The 22,805-nt window shown below is 46.1% G+C and overlaps 1 pseudogene; it reads left to right on the forward strand.

The window, feature by feature from the left end:
• LOC118382657 (ryanodine receptor 2-like) overlaps nt 1-22,805 on the forward strand; it is a 131,795-nt pseudogene that overhangs the window by 93,299 nt on the left and 15,691 nt on the right.

Genomic DNA, 22,805 nt, shown 5'->3' on the forward strand with positions numbered 1-22,805 from the left:
GTATTAGATGGTGTGGTGTATATTAGATGGTGTGGTGTGTATTAGCTGGTGTGGTGTGTATTAGATGGTGTGGTGTGTATTAGCTGGTGTGGTGTATATTAGATGGTGTGGTGTATATTAGATGGTGTGGTGTGTATTAGATGGTGTGGTGTGTATTAGATGGTGTGGTGTATATTAGATGGTGTGGTGTATATTAGATGGTGTGGTGTGTATTAGATGGTGTGGTGTATATTAGATGGTGTGGTGTGTATTAGATGGTGTGGTGTGTATTAGATGGTGTGGTGTGTATTAGCTGGTGTGGTGTATATTAGATGGTGTGGTGTGTATTAGATGGTGTGGTGTGTATTAGCTGGTGTGGTGTATATTAGATGGTGTGGTGTGTATTAGATGGTGTGGTGTATATTAGATGGTGTGGTGTATATTAGATGGTGTAGTGTGTATTAGCTGGTGTGGTGTATATTAGATGGTGTGGTGTGTATTAGCTGGTGTGGTGTGTATTAGATGGTGTGGTGTATTAGATGGTGTGGTGTGTATTAGCTGGTGTGGTGTGTATTAGATGGTGTGGTGTATATTAGATGGTGTGTGTGTATTATATTAGTGTATATTAGATGGTGTGGTGTGTATTAGATGGTGTGGTGTGTATTAGCTGGTGTGGTGTATATTAGATGGTGTGGTGTGTATTAGATGGTGTGGTGTGTATTAGATGGTGTGGTGTGTATTAGCTGGTGTGGTGTGTATTAGATGGTGTGGTGTATATTAGCTGGTGTGGTGTGTATTAGCTGGTGTGGTGTGTATTAGATGGTGTGGTGTGTATTAGCTGGTGTGGTGTATATTAGATGGTGTGGTGTGTATTAGATGGTGTGGTGTATATTAGATGGTGTGGTGTGTATTAGCTGGTGTGGTGTATATTAGATGGTGTGGTGTGTATTAGCTGGTGTGGTGTGTATTAGATGGTGTGGTGTATATTAGCTGGTGTGGTGTGTATTAGATGGTGTGGTGTGTATTAGATGGTGTGGTGTGTATTAGCTGGTGTGGTGTATATTAGATGGTGTGGTGTATATTAGTGGTGTGTGTATTAGATGGTGTGGTGTGTATTAGCTGGTGTGGTGTATATTAGATGGTGTGGTGTATATTAGCTGGTGTGGTGTATATTAGATGGTGTGGTGTGGTGTGTATTAGCTGGTGTGGTGTATATTAGATGGTGTGGTGTATATTAGATGGTGTGGTGTGTATTAGATGGTGTGGTGTATATTAGATGGTGTGGTGTATATTAGATGGTGTGGTGTATATTAGCTGGTGTGGTGTATATTAGATGGTGTGGTGTATATTAGTGGTGTAGTGTGTATTAGCTGGTGTGGTGTGTATTAGATGGTGTGGTGTGTATTAGATGGTGTGGTGTGTATTAGCTGGTGTGGTGTATATTAGATGGTGTGGTGTATATTAGATGGTGTGGTGTATATTAGATGGTGTAGTGTGTATTAGCTGGTGTGGTGTGTATTAGATGGTGTGGTGTGTAGTAGCTGGTGTGGTGTATATTAGCTGGTGTGGTGTATGTTAGATGGTGTGGTGTGTATTAGATGGTGTAGTGTGTATTAGCTGGTGTGGACATTATGGGACTTGGTCATCGGGATGTTGGGTGATCAGTCGGCAATTCAATTCATCCCCAAGGTGTTCTGTGGGGTTCAGGTCAGGTCTGTTTCGTTCTGTGCATTCGGGCAGGTAGCGTTCTCCTGGCATCCGCCAAACTCGGATTTGTCCACCGGACTGCCAGATGGTGAAGCGTGATTCATCACTCCAGAGAACACGTTTCCACTGCTCCAGAGTCCAATGGCGGCGAACTTTACACCACTCCAGCCGACGCTTGGCATTGCGCACGGTGATCTTAGGCTTGTGTGCGGCTGCTCGGCCACGGAAACCCATTTCATGAAGCTCTCGTCGAACAGTTCTTGTGCTGACGTTGCTTCCAGAGGCAGTTGGGAACTCTGTAGTTAGTGTTGCAAACGAGGACAGACGATATTTACGATCTGCGCAATTCAGCACTTGGCGGTCCCGTTCTGTGAGGTTGTGTGGTCTACCACTTCGCTGCTGAGCCGGTGTTGCTCCTAGAGGTTTCTACTTCACAATAACAGCCCTGACAGTTGACCGGGGCAGTTCTACCCCAATTTGTAAGTCGCTCTGGATAAGAGCGTCTGCTAAATGACTTAAATGTAAATGTTCTAGCAGGGCAGAAATTTGACAAACTGACTTGTTTGAAAGGTGGCAACCCATAAGGGTGCCACGTTGAAAGTCACTGAGCTCTTCAGTATGGGGCCATTCTACTGCCACTGTTTGTCTATGGAGATTGCATGGCGGTGTGAAATAGCCGGATCCACTAATTTGAAGGGGTGCCCACATAGTTTTGTCTATATAGTGTATGTGGTGTAGGGCGCAATTTTCAGGAACTGCTTTTGCCTCGCGGGCTTTCAGAACTACTGGCTACAAGTTAACAAATGTAACAGAGAATCTCTTTAATGACGTTTACTGCTCTTCTCTGCTCTTCTCTCCTCTCGTTTCTTCTCTTAAGGTGTCTGAGCTGTTGGCCAACATGCCTGACCCGACCCAGGACGAGGTTCGAGAGGAAGGGGAGAAGGTGCTCTTAGCTAGACCCTCTGCTGAGGAGGAGCTGGCTGATCTAGCCCTGCCCGTGGACGGGACCGAAGTCCTCTCAGACATCTTTGGATTAGATCTGAGGAGAGGAGAAGGAGGACAGTATAAGATAACTGCTCATAACCCCAACGCCAGTCTGACTGATCTGCTTAACTCTCCAGTCCCCTCTTCTCCTGTCCTCGCGACCTCACCATCCCCTGAACTGAGAAGACGGCACCAGGTAATGTCAGTTTCTCTCTCTCTCTCTCTCTCTCTCTCTCTCTCTCTCTCTCTCTCTCTCTCTCTCTCTCTCTCTCTCTCTCTCTCTCTCTCTCTCTCTCTCTCTCTCTCTCTCTCTCTCTCTCTCTCTCTCTCTCTCTCTCTCTCTCTCTCTCTCTCTCTCTCTCTCTCTCTCTCTCTCTCTCTCTGTCTCTCTCTTTCTGTCTCTCTATGTCTCTCTCTATGTCTCTCTCTCTGCCTCTCTCTTTCTCTCTGTCTCTCTCTCTGTCTCTCTCTCTGTCTCTCTCTTTCTGTCTCTCTATGTCTCTCTCTATGTCTCTCTCTCTGCCTCTCTCTTTCTCTCTCTGTCTCTCTCTCTCTCTCTCTCTCTCTCTCTCTCTCTCTCTCTCTCTCTCTCTCTCTCTCTCTGGACCATTGCTTTCGCAGCAGGAAGAGACATTAGTGTCTCCATAGTGTCGGCCTGCCTGGACTCCCACCACTCTAACACATTATCTACACATTACCAGGATTGAGTGTTTCTGCTCTGTGTTGATAAGGCTGCTCTGCCTCCTCAATGTTTTTCGCTGTTGTTCAGTGACGTGGTGCGTTTCTGCTGTTTTAGGCTAAGAGCCCTTCAGAGGAAGGGAGGACAGGGACCGAGGGAAGCAAGGAGGCCAAGTCAGAGCCGGAGAAAGCACAGTATGTACCACTTCTCCTTCCTCTGATACTTCTGGTAATGCTGCCTTAAGGTAGGATACTGCTGTTACTACTGTCGGAGAAAGCACAGTATGTACCACTTCTCCTTCCTCTGATACTTCTGGTGTGCATCTGAAACGCGGCAGTTGAACACAAGGAAACTATGTTGATCATGGGAGAGCAATATTATTACAATGTGAAAGAATGTACCAACAAAACAGCTGTAAACACAGTCCTTCCTCTGCTGCTTCTGTTAACTGACTGTTCCTGCTGTCCAGGGGAAAGGATGGAGAGAAGCAGGAGGAGGAGGAGGAGAGGAGGAAGGAGGAGGAGAGGAGGAAGGAGGAGGAGAGGAGGAGGAAGGAGGAGAAGAAGAGGAAGGAGGAGAAGAAGAGGAAGGAGGAGAAGCCGAAAGCTAAAGTGAGACAGCACCACACCTCCAAGTCTGATGAGCATGACATGCAGGAGTCTGCATTCTGGAAGAAAATCATCGCCTATCAGAGGAAGCTGCTGGTACGACACACACGCACGCACACACACACACACACACACACACACACACACACACACACACACACACACACACACACACACACACACACACACACACACACACACACACACACACACACACACTGAAAATACTTTCTGGCAATCAGCTATATATTAAATCAATCCCCACCCCCTCTATCAGCCACCCCAACCCCCTCTATCAGCCACCCCACCCCCTCTATCAGCCACGCCACCCCCTCTATCAGCCACCCCCTCTATCAGCCACCCCACCCCCTCTATCAGCCACGCCACCCCCTCTATCAGCCACCCTCTATCAGCCACCCCCTCTATCAGCCACTCCCTCTATCAGCCACTCCCTCTATCAGCCACTCCCTCTATCAGCCACCCCCTCTGTCAGCCACCCACCCCTCTATCAGCCACCCCTCTATCACCCACCCCCCCCCCTCTATCAGCCACCCCTCTATCAGCCACCCCCCCCCTCTATCAGCCACCCTACCCCCTCTATCAGCCACCCCTCTATCAGCCACCCCCTCTATCAGCCGTGCCACCCCCTCTATCAGCCACCCTACCCCCTCTATCAGCCACCCCCTCTATCAGCCACCCCCTCTATCAGCCACCCAACCCCCTCTATCAGCCACCCAACCCCTCTATCAGCCACCCCTCTATCAGCCACCCAACCCCTCTATCAGCCACCCCTCTATCAGCCACCCAACCCTCTCTATCAGCCACCCCCTCTATCAGCCACCCAACCCACTCCAACCCCTCTATCAGCCACCCAACCCTCTCTATCAGCCACCCCCTCTATCAGCCACCCAACCCTCTCTATCAGCCACCCCTCTATCAGCCACCCCACCCCCTCCTATCAGCCACCCCTCTATCATCCACCCAACCCTCTCTATCAGCCACCCCCCCTCAGCCACGCCCCCCTCTATCAGCCACCCTCTCTATCAGCCACCCAACCCTCTCTATCAGCCACCCCCTCTATCAGCCACCCAACCCTCTCTATCAGCCACCCCCTCTATCAGCCACCCAACCCTCTCTATCAGCCACACTCTCCTTCACAAACATCTCACCATTGTGTTGTGATTGGCTTTTTTTCTAGAACTATTTTGCTCGGAACTTCTACAACATGAGAATGCTGGCGTTGTTTGTGGCCTTCGCCATCAACTTCATCCTCCTCTTCTACAAGGTAATCACAACCAGGAAGTAGCTAGCGTTACGTTTTACCACTCCTGTGTGTACCTCTGGTGATGCTGCTGCTGAAGAGTTGCTGGGTGGGGTGAACATTGAAGGGCTAGACCACTCCAACAATATATATGTTACTAATACATTATATCCATGAGGATCCAGCTACCCTCTGTTTAAAGACTAGTCGTTTTAGAGTGAGACCTTGGGGTTCATTGTTCACCCTCACCCTCCTCCAGGTGTCCTCCTCCTCGGCGGTCATGCCTGAGAGCAGAAGGCCCCGGGCAGGCAGCAGTGTGCGGTGGGACCCCGTGACGGAGAGTAGCGACCCCCAGGAGCCTCAAAACCCCCAGCAGGGCCCTGTGTTTGTCCACTTTGTGCTGGAGGAGAGCACCGGATACATGGAGCCCACCCTGCGTATCCTGGCCATCCTACACACTGTCATCTCCTTCTGCTGCATCATAGGATACTACTGTCTCAAGGTAGGATACTACTGCCTCAAGGTAGGATGCTGCTGTTACTACTGCCTTAAGGTAGGATGCTGCTGTTACTACTGCCTTAAGGTAGGATGCTGCTGTTACTACTGCCTTAAGGTAGGATGCTGCTGTTACTACTGCCTTAAGGTAGGATGCTGCTGTTACTACTGCCTCAAGGTAGGATGCTGCTGTTACTACTGCCTTAAGGTAGGATAGTGCTGTTACTACTGCCTTAAGGTAGGATGCTGCTGTTACTACTGTCTTAAGGTAGGATACTGCTGTTACTACTGCCTCAAGGTAGGATACTGCTGTTACTACTGCCTCAAGGTAGGATACTGCTGTTACTACTGCCTTAAGGTAGGATACTGCTGTTACTACTGCCTTAAGGTAGGATAGTGCTGTTACTACTGCCTTAAGGTAGGATAGTGCTGTTACTACTGCCTTAAGGTAGGATACTGCTGTTACTACTGCCTTAAGGTAGGATACTGCTGTTACTACTGCCTTAAGGTAGGATAGTGCTGTTACTACTGCCTTAAGGTAGGATAGTGCTGTTACTACTGCCTTAAGGTAGGATGTGCTGTTACTACTGCCTTAAGGTAGGGATAGGTGCTGTTACTACTGTCTTAAGGTAGGCTGCTGCTGTTACTACTGCCTTAAGGTAGGATACTGCTGTTACTACTGCCTTAAGGTAGGATACTGCTGTTACTACTGCCTTAAGGTAGGATGCTGCTGTTACTACTGCCTTAAGGTAGGATGCTGCTGTTACTACTGCCTCAAGGTAGGATACTGCTGTTACTACTGCCTTAAGGTAGGATACTGCTGTTACTACTGCCTTAAGGTAGGATAGTGCTGTTACTACTGCCTTAAGGTAGGATGCTGCTGATACTACTGCCTTAAGGTAGGTAACTACTGCCTTAAGGTAGGATACTGCTGTTACTGCTGTCTTAAGGTAGGCTGCTGCTGTTACTACTGCCTTAAGGTATGATACTGCTGTTACTACTGCCTTAAGGTAGGATGCTGCTGTTACTACTGCCTTAAGGTAGGATGCTGCTGTTACTACTGCCTTAAGGTAGGATGCTGCTGTTACTACTGCCTTAAGGTAGGATACTGCTGTTACTACTGTCTTAAGGTAGGATACTGCTGTTACTACTGCCTCAAGTTGGAGTTCTCCACCTCTCTGATCAATCCTTCCTCCATGCCTGTTTCCCCACCAGGTCCCGTTGGTGATCTTCAAGCGTGAGAAGGAGGTGGCGAGGAGGCTGGAGTTTGATGGTCTCTACATCACAGAGCAGCCGTCGGAGGATGACATTAAAGGCCAGTGGGACAGACTGGTGATTAACACTGGGTAAGTCCACTGTCACTGCTCAGTTACTGCTTCGTTCATTATCACAGGCTCCCTAATGGCACCAGATACCCTACCTAGTGCACTACTGTAGACCAGCTCTGCTCTGTGTAGGGTATAGGGTGCCGTGTGGGACCCAGTCAGCTATTACAGCAGGGTCCGGGTCCACAGAGGCCACAGGCTGGGCTAATTGTCCTCTAAACGTTTAAATGTCAAACCTAACGATCACGCTCGTCTCGCAGTGGAGGTGCTTTGACTCTGCAACCCTATGGATCGCATATTAATGATATAGATAAATTAATTAATATGGCAAACCATTTTGGTTAATCTATTCCATCGGTGGATAATGTACTCTGTATAGACTGACCATGTGGATTAGTAATGTAATGTACTCTGTATCGACTGACCATGTGGATTAGTAATGTAATGTACTCTGTATAGACTGACCATGTGGATTAGTAATGTAATGTACTCTGTATAGACTGAGCATGTGGATTAGTAATGTAATGTACTCTGTATAGACTGACCATGTGGATTAGTAATGTAATGTACTCTGTATCCACTGACCATGTGGATTAGTAATGTAATGTACTCTGTATAGACTGACCATGTGGATTAGTAATGTACTCTGTATAGACTGAGCATGTGGATTAGTAATGTAATGTACTCTGTATAGACTGACCATGTGGATTAGTAATGTAATGTACTCTGTATCGACTGACCATGTGGATTAGTAATGTAATGTACTCTGTATAGACTGACCATGTGGATTAGTAATGTAATGTACTCTGTATCGACTGACCATGTGGATTAGTAATGTAATGTACTCTGTATAGACTGACGATGTGGATTAGTAATGTAATGTACTCTGTATAGACTGACGATGTGGATTAGTAATGTAATGTACTCTGTATAGACTGACCATGTGGATTAGTAATGTAATGTACTCTGTATAGACTGACGATGTGGATTAGTAATGTAATGTACTCTGTATAGACTGACCATGTGGATTAGTAATGTAATGTACTCTGTATCGACTGACCATGTGGATTAGTAATGTAATGTACTCTGTATCGACTGACCATGTGGATTAGTAATGTAATGTACTCTGTATCGACTGACCATGTGGATTAGTAATGTAATGTACTCTGTATCGACTGACGATGTGGATTAGTAATGTAATGTACTCTGTATAGACTGACCATGTGGATTAGTAATGTAATGTAATGTACTCTGTATCGACTGACCATGTGGATTAGTAATGTAATGTACTCTGTATAGACTGACCATGTGGATTAGTAATGTAATGTAATGTACTCTGTATAGACTGACCATGTGGATTAGTAATGTAATGTACTCTGTATAGACTGACCATGTGGATTAGTAATGTAATATACTCTGTATCGACTGACCATGTGGATTAGTAATGTAATGTACTCTGTATCGACTGACCATGTGGATAATCGTTATTGTTTGGAGGATGTTGATTAGTAATGTAATGTACTCTGTATAGACTGACCATGTGGAATAGTAATGTAATATACTCTGTATAGACTGACCATGTGGATTAGTAATGTAATGTACTCTGTACAGACTGAGCATGTGGATAATCGTTATTGTTTGGAGGATGTTGATTAGTAATGTAATATACTCTGTATCGACTGACCATGTGGATTAGTAATGTAATATACTCTGTATCGACTGACCATGTGGATTAGTAATGTACTCTGTATAGACTGACCATGTGGATTAGTAATGTAATGTACTCTGTATCGACTGACCATGTGGATAATCGTTATTGTTTGGAGGATGTTGATTCGTAATGTAATGTAATGTACTCTGTATAGACTGACCATGTGGATAATCGTTATTGTTTGGAGGATGTTGATTCGTAATGTAATGTACTCTGTATCGACTGACCATGTGGATAATCGTTATTGTTTGGAGGATGTTGATTAGTAATGTAATGTAATGTACTCTGTATCGACTGACCATGTGGATAATCGTTATTGTTTGGAGGATGTTGATTCGTAATGTAATGTAATGTACTCTGTATAGACTGACCATGTGGATTAGTAATGTAATGTACTCTGTACAGACTGACCATGTGGATAATCGTTATTGTTTGGAGGATGTTGATTAGTAATGTAATGTAATGTACTCTGTGTCGACTGAGCATGTGGATGCGTAATTTAATGTACTCTGTATAGACTGACCATGTGGATTAGTAATGTAATATACTCTGTGTCGACTGAGCATGTGGATTAGTAATGTAATGTACTCTGTACAGACTGACCATGTGGATAATCGTTATTGTTTGGAGGATGTTGATTAGTAATGTAATGTACTCTGTACAGACTGACCATGTGGATAATCGTTATTGTTTGGAGGATGTTGATTAGTAATGTAATGTACTCTGTATAGACTGACCATGTGGATTAGTAATGTAATGTACTCTGTATAGACTGACCATGTGGATTAGTAATGTAATATACTCTGTATCGACTGACCATGTGGATTAGTAATGTAATGTACTCTGTATCGACTGACCATGTGGATAATCGTTATTGTTTGGAGGATGTTGATTAGTAATGTAATGTAATGTACTCTGTATAGACTGACCATGTGGAATAGTAATGTAATATACTCTGTATAGACTGACCATGTGGATTAGTAATGTAATGTACTCTGTACAGACTGAGCATGTGGATAATCGTTATTGTTTGGAGGATGTTGATTAGTAATGTAATATACTCTGTATCGACTGACCATGTGGATTAGTAATGTAATATACTCTGTATCGACTGACCATGTGGATTAGTAATGTACTCTGTATAGACTGACCATGTGGATTAGTAATGTAATATACTCTGTATCGACTGACCATGTGGATTAGTAATGTAATGTACTCTGTATCGACTGACCATGTGGATAATCGTTATTGTTTGGAGGATGTTGATTCGTAATGTAATGTAATGTACTCTGTATAGACTGACCATGTGGATAATCGTTATTGTTTGGAGGATGTTGATTAGTAATGTAATGTAATGTACTCTGTATCGACTGACCATGTGGATAATCGTTATTGTTTGGAGGATGTTGATTCGTAATGTAATGTAATGTACTCTGTATAGACTGACCATGTGGATTAGTAATGTAATGTACTCTGTACAGACTGACCATGTGGATAATCGTTATTGTTTGGAGGATGTTGATTAGTAATGTAATGTAATGTACTCTGTGTCGACTGAGCATGTGGATGCGTAATTTAATGTACTCTGTATAGACTGACCATGTGGATTAGTAATGTAATATACTCTGTGTCGACTGAGCATGTGGATAATCGTTATTGTTTGGAGGATGTTGATTAGTAATGTAATGTACTCTGTACAGACTGACCATGTGGATAATCGTTATTGTTTGGAGGATGTTGATTAGTAATGTAATGTAATGTACTCTGTATCGACTGACCATGTGGATTAGTAATGTAATGTACTCTGTATAGACTGACCATGTGGATTAGTAATGTAATGTACTCTGTATAGACTGACCATGTGGATAATCGTTATTGTTTGGAGGATGTTGATTAGTAATGTAATATACTCTGTATAGACTGAGCATGTGGATAATCGTTATTGTTTGGAGGATGTTGATTAGTAATGTAATGTAATGTACTCTGTATAGACTGACCATGTGGATTAGTAATGTAATGTACTCTGTATCGGCTGACCATGTGGATAATCGTTATTGTTTGGAGGATGTTGATTAGTGATGTAATGTAATGTACTCTGTACAGACTGAGCATGTGGATAATCGTTATTGTTTGGAGGATGTTGATTAGTGATGTAATGTAATGTACTCTGTACAGACTGAGCATGTGGATAATCGTTATTGTTTGGAGGATGTTGATTATTAATGTAATGTAATGTACTCTGTATAGACTGACCATGTGGATTAGTAATGTAATATACTCTGTATCGACTGACGATGTGGATTAGTAATGTAATGTACTCTGTATCGACTGAGCATGTGGATAATCGTTATTGTTTGGAGGATGTTGATTAGTAATGTAATGTACTCTGTATAGACTGACCATGTTGATTAGTAATGTAATATACTCTGTATAGACTGACCATGTGGATTAGTAATGTAATGTACTCTGTACAGACTGACCATGTGGATTAGTAATGTAATGTACTCTGTACAGACTGACCATGTGGATTAGTAATGTAATGTACTCTGTATAGACTGACCATGTGGATTAGTAATGTAATGTACTCTGTACAGACTGACCATGTGGATTAGTAATGTAATGTACTCTGTACAGACTGACCATGTTGATTAGTAATGTAATGTACTCTGTACAGACTGACCATGTGGATTAGTAATGTAATGTACTCTGTATAGACTGACGATGTGGATTAGTAATGTAATGTACTCTGTACAGACTGACCATGTGGATTAGTAATGTAATGTACTCTGTATAGACTGACCATGTTGATTAGTAATGTAATGTACTCTGTACAGACTGACCATGTTGATTAGTAATGTAATGTACTCTGTACAGACTGACCATGTGGATTAGTAATGTAATGTACTCTGTACAGACTGACCATGTGGATTAGTAATGTAATGTACTCTGTACAGACTGACCATGTGGATTAGTAATGTAATGTACTCTGTATAGACTGACCATGTTGATTAGTAATGTAATGTACTCTGTATAGACTGACCATGTGGATAATCGTTATTGTTTGGAGGATGTTGATTAGTAATGTAATGTAATGTACTCTGTACAGACTGACCATGTTGATTAGTAATGTAATGTACTCTGTATAGACTGACCATGTGGATAATCGTTATTGTTTGGAGGATGTTGATTAGTAATGTAATGTAATGTACTCTGTACAGACTGACCATGTGGATTAGTAATGTAATGTACTCTGTACAGACTGACCATGTTGATTAGTAATGTACTCTGTATAGACTGAGCATGTTGATTAGTAATGTAATGTACTCTGTACAGACTGACCATGTGTATTAGTAATGTAATGTAATGTACTCTGTATAGACTGACCATGTGTATTAGTAATGTAATGTAATGTACTCTGTATAGACTGACCATGTTGATTAGTAATGTAATGTACTCTGTATAGACTGACCATGTGGATTAGTAATGTAATGTACTCTGTATCGACTGACCATGTGGATTAGTAATGTAATATACTCTGTATAGACTGACCATGTTGATTAGTAATGTAATGTAATGTACTCTGTACAGACTGACCATGTGTATTAGTAATGTAATGTACTCTGTACAGACTGACCATGTGTATTAGTAATGTAATATACTCTGTATAGACTGACCATGTTGATTAGTAATGTAATGTACTCTGGTTTTGATTTTCAGATCGTTTCCTAACAACTACTGGGATAAGTTTGTGAAGAGGAAGGTAGGTCTGAATTCATATTCACTGAAGTGATATATATTCATTTATCTTCACATCAGTGACCAGTTTACAACATATTTAGAACCAGTTTAGAACCAATTTAGAACCAGTTTACAACACATTTAGAACCTGTTTACAACATATTTAGAACCCGTTTAAAAGCTGTCTAGAAGCTGTTTAGAAGCAGTTTACAACATATTTAGAATCAGTTTAGAACCTGTTTACAACTTATTTAGAACCACTTTAGAACCAGTTTAGAACCTATTTAGAACCAGTTTACAACACATTTAGAACCTGTTTAGAACCTGTTTACATCATATTTAGAACCCGTTTAGAAGCTGTTTAGAACCTTTTTAGGAGCTTTTTAGAAGCTGTTTAGAACCTGTTTAGAACCTGTTTAGAAGCTGTTTTGAAGCTGTTTAGAATATAACAGAACAGTGGAGTAAAGCTGTGTGGTTCCCCCTGCAGGTGATGGATAAGTATGGAGAGTTCTACGGCCATGACCGCATCAGTGAGCTGCTGGGTATGGACAAGGCTGCTCTGGACTTCAGTGACGCCCACGAGAAGAAGAAACCCAAGAAAGACAGCTCGTTAGCCGCAGTGTGAGTCTGGGGGTGGGGAGAGCTCGTTAGCAGTATGAGTCTGGGGGTGGGGAGAGCTCGTTAGCCACAGTGTGAGTCTGGGGGTGGGGAGAGCTCGTTAGCCACAGTGTGAGTCTGGGGGTAGCTGTATAGTGAGTCTGGGGGTGGGGGGAGAGCTCGTTTGCCCAGTGTGAGTCTGATTGGGGAGATGTACAGTGTGAGTCTGGGGGTGGGGAGACTGAGCCCAGTGTGAGTCTGGGGGTGGAGAGAGCTCGTTAGCCGCAGTGTGAGTCTGGGGGTGGAGAGAGCTCTGTTAGCCAGAGTCAGTGTGAGTCTGGGGGTGGGGGGGACCAGTGGGTCTGGTGGTGGGAGACAGAGTCAGGTAGGGGCTCAGAGTCAGGTGGGGTGGTGGGGAGACAGACCATAGGGGCTGGTGGTGGGGAGACAGAGTCAGGTAGGGGGCTGGTGGTGGTGGGGGAGAGAGAGTAGGGGGCATAGAGTCAGGTAGGGGGCTGGTGGTGGGGGAGACAGAGTCAGGTAGGGGGCTGGTGGTGATTAGACAAGTCAGGTAGGGGGCTGGTGGTGGTGGGGAGACAGAGTCAGGTAGGGGGCTGGTGGTGGTGGGGAGACTGAGTCAGGTAGGGGGCTGGTGGTGGTGGGGAGACAGAGTCAGGTAGGGGCTGGTGGTGGTGGGGAGACAGAGTCAGGGGCTGGTGGTAGGGGAGACAGAGTCAGGTAGGGGCTGGTGGTGGGGAGACAGAGTCAGGTAGGGGGCTGGTGGTGGTGGGGAGACAGAGTCAGGTAGGGGCTGGTGGTGGGGAGACAGAGTGTAGGGGTCATGGTGGTGGGGAGACAGAGTCAGGTAGGGGGCTGGTGGTGGTGGGGAGACAGAGTCAGGTAGGGGGCTGGTGGTTGGGGAGACAGAGTCAGGTAGGGGGCTGGTGGTGGTGGGGAGACAGAGTCAGGTAGGGGGCTGGTGGTGATGGGGAGACAGAGTCAGGTAGGGCTGGTGGTGGTGAGGGGCTGGTGGTGGGGAGACAGAGTCAGGTAGGGAGCTGGTGGTGGTGGGGAGACAGAGTCAGGTAGGGGGCTGGTGGTGGTGGGGAGACAGAGTCAGGTAGGGGGCTGGTGGTGGTGGGGAGATTTCAGGAGGGGCAGTGGTGGTGGGGAGGCTGGTGGTGGCTGGTGGTGGGGAGACAGAGTCAGGTAGGGGGCTGGTGGTGGTGGGGAGACAGAGTCAGGTAGGGGGCTGGTGGTGGGGAGACAGAGTCAGGTAGGGGGCTGGTGGTGGGGAGACAGAGTCAGGTAGGGGGCTGGTGGTGGTGGGGAGACAGAGTCAGGTAGGGGGCTGGTGGTGGTGGGGAGACAGAGTCAGGTAGGGGCTGGTGGTGGTGGGGAGACAGAGTCAGGTAGGGGGGGCTGGCTGGTGGTGGGGAGACAGAGTCAGGTAGGGGGCTGGTGGTGGTGGGGAGACAGAGTCAGGTAGGGGCTGGTGGTGGTGGGGGCCGTTGGTGGTGGTGGGGAGACAGAGTCAGGTAGGGGCTGGTGGTGGTGGGGAGACAGAGTCAGGTAGGGGCTGGTGGTGGTGGGGAGACAGAGTCAGGTAGGGGGCTGGTGGTGGTGGGAGACAGACAGTAGGGGGCTGGTGGTGGTCAGGTAGGGGCTGGTGGTTGGGGAGACAGAGTCAGGTAGGGGGCTGGTGGTGGGGAGACAGAGTCAGGTAGGGGCTGGTGGTGGTGGGGAGACAGAGTCAGGTAGGGGGCTGGTGGTGATGGGGAGACAGAGTCAGGTAGGGGGCTGGTGGTGGTGGGGAGACAGAGTCAGGTAGGGGGCTGGTGGTGGTGGGGAGACAGAGTCAGGTAGGGGGCTGGTGGTGGTGGGGGAACAGAGTTTAGGGGGCTGGCTGGTGGTGGGGAGACAGAGTCAGGTAGGGGGCTGGTGGTGGTGGGGAGACAGAGTCAGGTAGGTAGGGGCTGCTGGTGGTGGGGAGACAGAGTCAGGTAGGGGCTGGTGGTGGTGGGGAGACAGAGTCAGGTAGGGGGCTGGTGGTGGTGGGAGAGACAGAGGGGCTGCTGGTGGTCAGGTAGGGGCTGGTGGTGATGGGGAGACAGAGTCAGGTAGGGGGCTGGTGATGGGGAGACAGAGTCAGGTAGGGGGCTGGTGGTGGTGGAGAGTCAGGTAGGGGGCTGGTGGTGGTGGGGAGACAGAGTCAGGCAGGTAGGGGGCTGGTGGTGGTGGGGAGACAGAGTCAGGTAGGGGCTGGTGGTGGTGGGGAGCTGGTGGTGGTGGGGAGACAGAGTCAGGTAGGGGGCTGTGGTGGTGGTGGGGAGACAGAGTCAGGTAGGGGGGTGGTGGTGGGGAGACAGAGTCAGGTAGGGGAGCTGGTGGTTGGGGAGACAGAGTCAGGTAGGGGGCTGGTGGTGGTGTGGGAGACAGAGTCAGGTAGGGGCTGGTGGTGGTGGGGAGACAGAGTCAGGTAGGGGGCTGGTGGTGTGGGGAGACAGAGTCAGGTAGGGGCTGGTGGTGGATGGGGAGACAGAGTCAGGTAGGGGGCTGGTGGTGGTGGGGGAGACAGAGTCAGGTAGGGGGCTGGTGGTGGTGGGGAGACAGAGTCAGGTGGTGGTGGGGGGCTGGTGGTGGTGGGGAGACAGAGTCAGGTAGGGGGCTGGTGGTTGGGAGACAGAGTCAGGTAGGAGGCGGCTGGTGGTGGTGGGGAGACAGAGTCAGGTAGGGGGCTGGTGGTGGTGGGGAGGGGCTGGTGGTGTGGGGAGACAGAGTCAGGTAGGGGCTGGTGGTGGGGAGACAGAGAGTCAGGTAGGGAGTGGTGGTGGTGGGGAGACAGAGTCAGGTAGGGGGCTGGTGGTGGTGGGGAGACAGAGTCAGGTAGGGGGCTGGTGGTGGTGGGGAGACAGAGTCAGGTAGGGGGCTGGTGGTGGTGGGGAGACAGAGTCAGGTAGGGGGCTGGTGGTGGTGGGGAGACAGAGTCAGGTAGGGGGCTGGTGGTGGTGGGGAGACAGAGTCAGGTAGGGGGCTGGTGGTGATGGGGAGACAGAGTCAGGTAGGGGGCTGGTGGTGATGGGGAGACAGAGTCAGGTCAGGTGGGAGACAGAGGGGCTGGTGGTGACAGTCAGGTAGGGGCTGGTGGTGGGGAGACAGAGTCAGGTAGGGGGCTGGTGGTGGTGGGGAGACAGAGTCAGGTAGGGGGCTGGTGGTGGTGGGGAGACAGAGTCAGGTAGGGGCTGGTGGTTGGGAGACAGAGTCAGGTAGGGGGCTGGTGGTGGTGGGGAGACAGAGTCAGGTAGGGGGCTGGTGGTGAGACAGGGGTAGGGGCTGGTGGTGTGGGAGACAGAGTCAGGTAGGGGGCTGGTGGTGGTGGGGAGACAGAGTCAGGTAGGGGGCTGGTGGTGGGGGGGGGACAGAGTCACAGGGGGAGAGACAGGTAGGTAGGGGGCTGGTGGGGGCAGGTAGGGGCTGGGGTAGGGGCTGGTGGGAGACAGAGTCAGGTAGGGGGCTGGTGGTGGTGGGGAGACAGAGTCAGGTAGGGGCTGGTGGTGGTGGGGAGACAGAGTCAGGTAGGGGGCTGGTGGTGGTGGGGAGACAGAGTCAGGTAGGGGGCTGGTGGTGGTGGGGAGACAGAGTCAGGTAGGGGCTGGTGGTGGTGGGGAGACAGAGTCAGGTAGGGGGCTGGTGGTGGTGGGGGACAGAGTCAGGTAGGGGCAGGTGGGGAGACAGAGTCAGGTAGGGGGCTGGTGGTGGTGGGGAGACAGAGTCAGGTAGGGGGCTGGTGGTGGTGGGGAGACAGAGTCAGGTAGGGGCTGGTGGTGGTGGGGAGACAGAGTCAGGTAGGGGCTGGTGGTGGTGGGGAGACAGAGTCAGGTAGGGGGCTGGTGGTGTGGGGAGACAGAGTCAGGTAGGGGGCTGGTGGTGGTGGGGAGACAGAGTCAGGTAGGGGCTGGTGGTGGTGGGGAGACAGAGTCAGGTAGGGGGCTGGTGGTGGTGGGGAGACAGAGTCAGGTGGTGGGGGGCTGGTGGTGAGGGGGAGACAGAGTCAGGTAGGGGGCTGGTGGTGGTGGGGAGACAGAGTCAGGTAGGGGGCTGGTGGTGGTGGGGAGACAGAGTCAGGTAGGGGGCTGGTGGTGGGGAGACAGAGTCAGGTAGGGGCTGGTATGGGGAGACAGGTCAGGTAGGGGGCTGGTGGTGGGGAGACAGAGTCAGGTAGGGGCTGGTGGTGGTGGGGAGACAGAGTCAGGTAGGGGGCTGGTGGTGGTGGGGAGACAGAGTCAGGGGGCTGGTGGTGGTGGGGAGACAGAGTCAGGTAGGGGGCAACATGGGGAGACAGAGTCAGGTAGGGGGCTGGTACAGGTGGGGAGACAGAGTCAGGTAGGGGCTGGTGGTGGGGAGACAGAGTCAGGTAGGGTGCTGGTGGTTGGGAGACAGAGTCAGGTAGGAGGCTGGTGGTGGGGAGACAGACAGGGAGTCAGGTCAGGGGGCTGGTGGTGGTGGTCAGGTAGGGGCTGGTGGGGGAGACAGAGTCAGAGTCAGGTGGGGAGGGGGCTGGTGGTGGGGAGACAATCAGGTACAGGGGGCTGGGGAGACAGAGTCAGGTGGGGAGACAGATCAGGTAGGGGGCTGGTGGTGGTGGGAGACAGAGTCAGGTAGGGAGGGGAGCTGGTGGTGGTGGGGATGACAATCAGGTGGAGCTGGTGGTGGTGGGGAGACAGAGTCATGAGGGCTGGTGGTGGATGGGGAGACAGAGTCACTGTAGGGATGGTGGCAGCATGGGGACCAATCACTGTACAGGATGGTGGACAAGTCAGGTAGGGAGCTGGTGGATGGTGGCAACATGACCAATCACTGTACAGGATGGTGGCAACATGACCAATCACTGTACAGGATGGTGGCAACATGACCAATCACTGTACAGGATGGTGGCAACATGACCAATCACTGTACAGGATGGTGGCAACATGACCAATCACTGTACAGGATGGTGGCAACATGACCAATCACTGTACAGGATGGTGGCAGCATGACCAATCACTGTACAGGATGGTGGCAACATGACCAATCACTGTACAGGATGGTGGCAACATGACCAATCACTGTACAGGATGGTGGCAACATGACCAATCACTGTACAGGATGGTGGCAACATGACCAATCACTGTACAGGATGGTGGCAGCAGGAGGCCTGATCGATGACAAATACACCCCAACATGAATCGTGTTGATGTTGTGTTCTCTCTTGTCTCCCCTGGTCTGTTACAGATTAAACTCTGTTGATGTCAAGTACCAGATCTGGAAACTAGGAGTCGTCTTCACAGACAATGTAAATAAAGACTTATTTCATCCTGCTAAGTAACTTCAACGTTTTATTTAATATACAATAATACATTTTATGTGCCATTTAGCAGACATTATTTCTAACTCTTCTTCTTCTTCTTCTTCTTCTTCTTCTTCTTCTTCTTCTTCTTCTTCTTCTTCTTCTTCTTCTTCTTCTTCTTCTTCTTCTTCTACCTGACCCCTGCAGTCGTTCCTGTACCTGGCTTGGTATATGACCATGTCCATCCTGGGTCACTACAACAACTTCTTCTTCGCTGCTCATCTCCTGGACATCGCCATGGGCTTCAAGACCCTCCGCACCATTCTGTCTTCTGTCACGCACAACGGCAAACAGGTACTGGTGTCTGCTCTGGGCTTTATCACTGTGTCTGGGCTTTATCACTGTGTCTGGGCTTTATCACTGTGTCTGGGCCTTATCACTGTGTCTGCTCTGGGCTTTATCACTGTGTCTGGGCCTTATCACTGTGTCTGCTCTGGGCTTTATCACTGTGTCTGGGCTTTATCACTGTGTCTGGGCTTTATCACTGTGTCTGGGCCTTATCACTGTGTCTGCTCTGGGCTTTATCACTGTGTCTGGGCCTTATCACTGTGTCTGCTCTGGGCTTTATCACTGTGTCTGGGCTTTATTTTTGTGTCTGGGCTTCATCACAGTGTCTGGGCTTTATCACTGTGTCTGGGCTTTATCACTGTGTCTGCACTTACTTAGTATTCTACAAACCACTGTCTAAAGATACAATATGTTACTGTAGGTAAATTCACAATATATTACTGTAGATACATACAGTGTCTAAAGATACAATATATTACTGTAGATACATACAGTGTTTAAAGATACAATATATTACTGTAGATAGATACAGTGTCTAAAGATACAATATATTACTGTAGATAGATACAGTGTCTAAAGATACAATATATTACTGTAGATAGATACAGTGTTTAAAGATACAATATATTACTGTAGATACAAACAGTGTTTAAAGATACAATATATTACTGTAGATACATACAGAGTCTAAAGATACAATATATTACTGTAGATACATAGAGCATTTAAAGATACAATATATTACTGTAAATACAAACAGTGTTTAAAGATACAATATATTACTGTAGATACATACAGAGTCTAAAGATACAATATATTACTGTAGATACATAGAGCATTTAAAGATACAATATATTACTGTAGATACATACAGTGTCTAAAGATACAATATATTACTGTAGATACATACAGTGTTTAAAGATACAATATATTACTGTAGATACATACAGTGTCTAAAGATACAATATATTACTGTAGATAGATAGTGTCTAAAGATACAATATATTACTGTAGATACATAGAGCATTTAAAGATACAATATATTACTGTAGATACATACAGTGTCTAAAGATCACAATATATTACTGTGTAGATACATACAGTGTCTAAAGATACAATATATTACTGTAGATACATACAGTGTCTAAAGATACAATATATTACTGTAGATACATAGAGCATTTAAAGATACAATATATTACTGTAGATACATACAGTGTCTAAAGATACAATATATTACTGTAGATACATACAGTGTTTAAAGATACAATATATTACTGTAGATACATACAGTGTCTAAAGATACAATATATTACTGTAGATAGATAGTGTCTAAAGATACAATATATTACTGTAGATACATAGAGCATTTAAAGATACAATATATTACTGTAGATACATACAGTGTCTAAAGATACAATATATTACTGTAGATACAAACAGTGTTTAAAGATACAATATATTACTGTAGATACATACAGAGTCTAAAGATACAATATATTACTGTAGATACATAGAGCATTTAAAGATACAATATATTACTGTAAATACAAACAGTGTTTAAAGATACAATATATTACTGTAGATACATACAGAGTCTAAAGATACAATATATTACTGTAGATACATAGAGCATTTAAAGATACAATATATTACTGTAGATACATACAGTGTCTAAAGATACAATATATTACTGTAGATACATACAGTGTTTAAAGATACAATATATTACTGTAGATACATACAGTGTCTAAAGATACAATATATTACTGTAGATACATACAGTGTCTAAATTCACAATATATTACTGTAGATACATACAGTGTCTAAAGATACAATATATTACTGTAGATACATACAGTGTCTAAATTCACAATATATTACTGTAGATACATACAGTGTCTAAAGATACAATATATTACTGTAGATACATACAGTGTCTAAATTCACAATATATTACTGTAGATACATACAGTGTCTAAAGATACAATATATTACTGTAGATACATACAGTGTCTAAAGATACAATATATTACTGTAGATACATACAGTGTCTAAAGATACAATATATTACTGTAGATACATACAGTGTCTAAAGATACAATATATTACTGTAGATAGATACAGTGTCTAAAGATACAATATATTACTGTAGATACATAGAGCATTTAAAGATACAATATATTACTGTAGATACATACAGTGTCTAAAGATACAATATATTACTGTAGATACAAACAGTGTTTAAAGATACAATATATTACTGTAGATACATACAGTGTTTAAAGATACAATATATTACTGTAGATACATACAGTGTCTAAAGATACAATATATTACTGTAGATACATACAGCGTTTAAAGATACAATATATTACTGTAATGTGGATGCTATCATGGTTACAGATAGTCCTGAAAGAATTGTGAATAATAATACTCACAAGACAGGCTAACCTCTCACCGTTACCATTAAGGAGGTTAGCATTAAAACAGGCTAACCTCTCACCGTTACCATTAAGGAGGTTAGCATTAAAACAGGCTAACCTCTCACCGTTACCATTAAGAAGATTAGCATTAAAACAGGCTAACCTCTCACCGTTACCAGGAGGTTAGCATTAAAACAGGCTAACCTCTCACCGTTACCAGGAGGTTAGCATTAAAACAGGCTAACCTCTCACCGTACCCAGGAGGTTAGCATTAAAACAGGCTAACCTCTCACCGTTACCAGGAGGTTAGCATTAAAACAGGCTAACCTCTCACCGTTACCAGGAGGTTAGCATTAAAACAGGCTAACCTCTCACCGTTACCAGGAGGTTAGCATTAAAACAGGCTAACCTCTCACCTTTACCAGGAGGTTAGCATTAAAACAGGCTAACCTCTCACCGTTACCAGGAGGTTAGCATTAAAACAGGCTAACCTCTCACCGTTACCAGGAGGTTAGCATTAAAACAGGCTAACCTCTCACCGTTACCATTAAGAAGGTTAGCATTAAAACAGGCTAACCTCCCACCGTTACCATTAAGAAGATTAGCATTAAAACAGGCTAACCTCTCACCGTTACCATTAAGAAGATTAGCGTTAAAACAGGCTAACCTCTCACCGTTACCAGGAGGTTAGCATTAAAACAGGCTAACCTCTCACCGTTACCAGGAGGTTAGCATGCTATCATGGTTACAGATAGTCCTGAAAGAATTTTGAATAATAATACTCACAAGACAGGCTAATCTCTCACCGTTACCATTAAGGAGGTTAGCATTAAAACAGGCTAACCTCTTACCGTTACCATTAAGAAGGTTAGCATTAAAACAGGCTAACCTCTCACCGTTACCATTAAGAAGGTTAGCATTAAAACAGGCTAACCTCTCACCGTTACCATTAAGAAGGTTAGCATTAAAACAGGCTAACCTCTCACCGTAACCATTAAGAAGGTTAGCATTAAAACAGGCTAACCTCTCACCGTTACCATTAAGAAGGTTAGCATTAAAACAGGCTAACCTCTCACCTTTACCATTTAGGAGGTTAGCATTGTTAGCATTAAAACATGCATCTACAACTTTCTCACTCATGATTATTCACCGTTTATTAATAATTATCCTGGCGTTGACGTTAGTTGGATGCCTGCAGATATAAATGCAATGTGTTTCTGTATGGAGGAATGGTCTAATACCCCTCCCAATGTGTTTCTGTATGGAGGAATGGTCTAATACCCCTCCCAATGTGTTTCTGTATGGAGGAATGGTCTAATACCCCTCCCAATGTGTTTCTGTATGGAGGAATGGTCTAATACCCCTCCCAATGTGTTTCTGTATGGAGGAATGGTCTAATACCCCTCCCAATGTGTTTCTGTATGGAGGAATGGTCTAATACCCCTCCCAATGTGTTTCTGTATGGAGGAATGGTCTAATACCCCTCCCAATGTGTTTCTGTATGGAGGAATGGTCTAATACTCCTCCCAATGTGTTTCTGTATGGAGGAATGGTCTAATACCCTCCCAATGTGTTTCTGTATGGAGGAATGGTCTAATCCCAATGTGTTTCTGTATGGAGG

Source organism: Oncorhynchus keta, unplaced genomic scaffold (genome assembly GCF_023373465.1).
Source record: "Oncorhynchus keta strain PuntledgeMale-10-30-2019 unplaced genomic scaffold, Oket_V2 Un_scaffold_8398_pilon_pilon, whole genome shotgun sequence".
Taxonomy (NCBI): domain Eukaryota; kingdom Metazoa; phylum Chordata; class Actinopteri; order Salmoniformes; family Salmonidae; genus Oncorhynchus; species Oncorhynchus keta.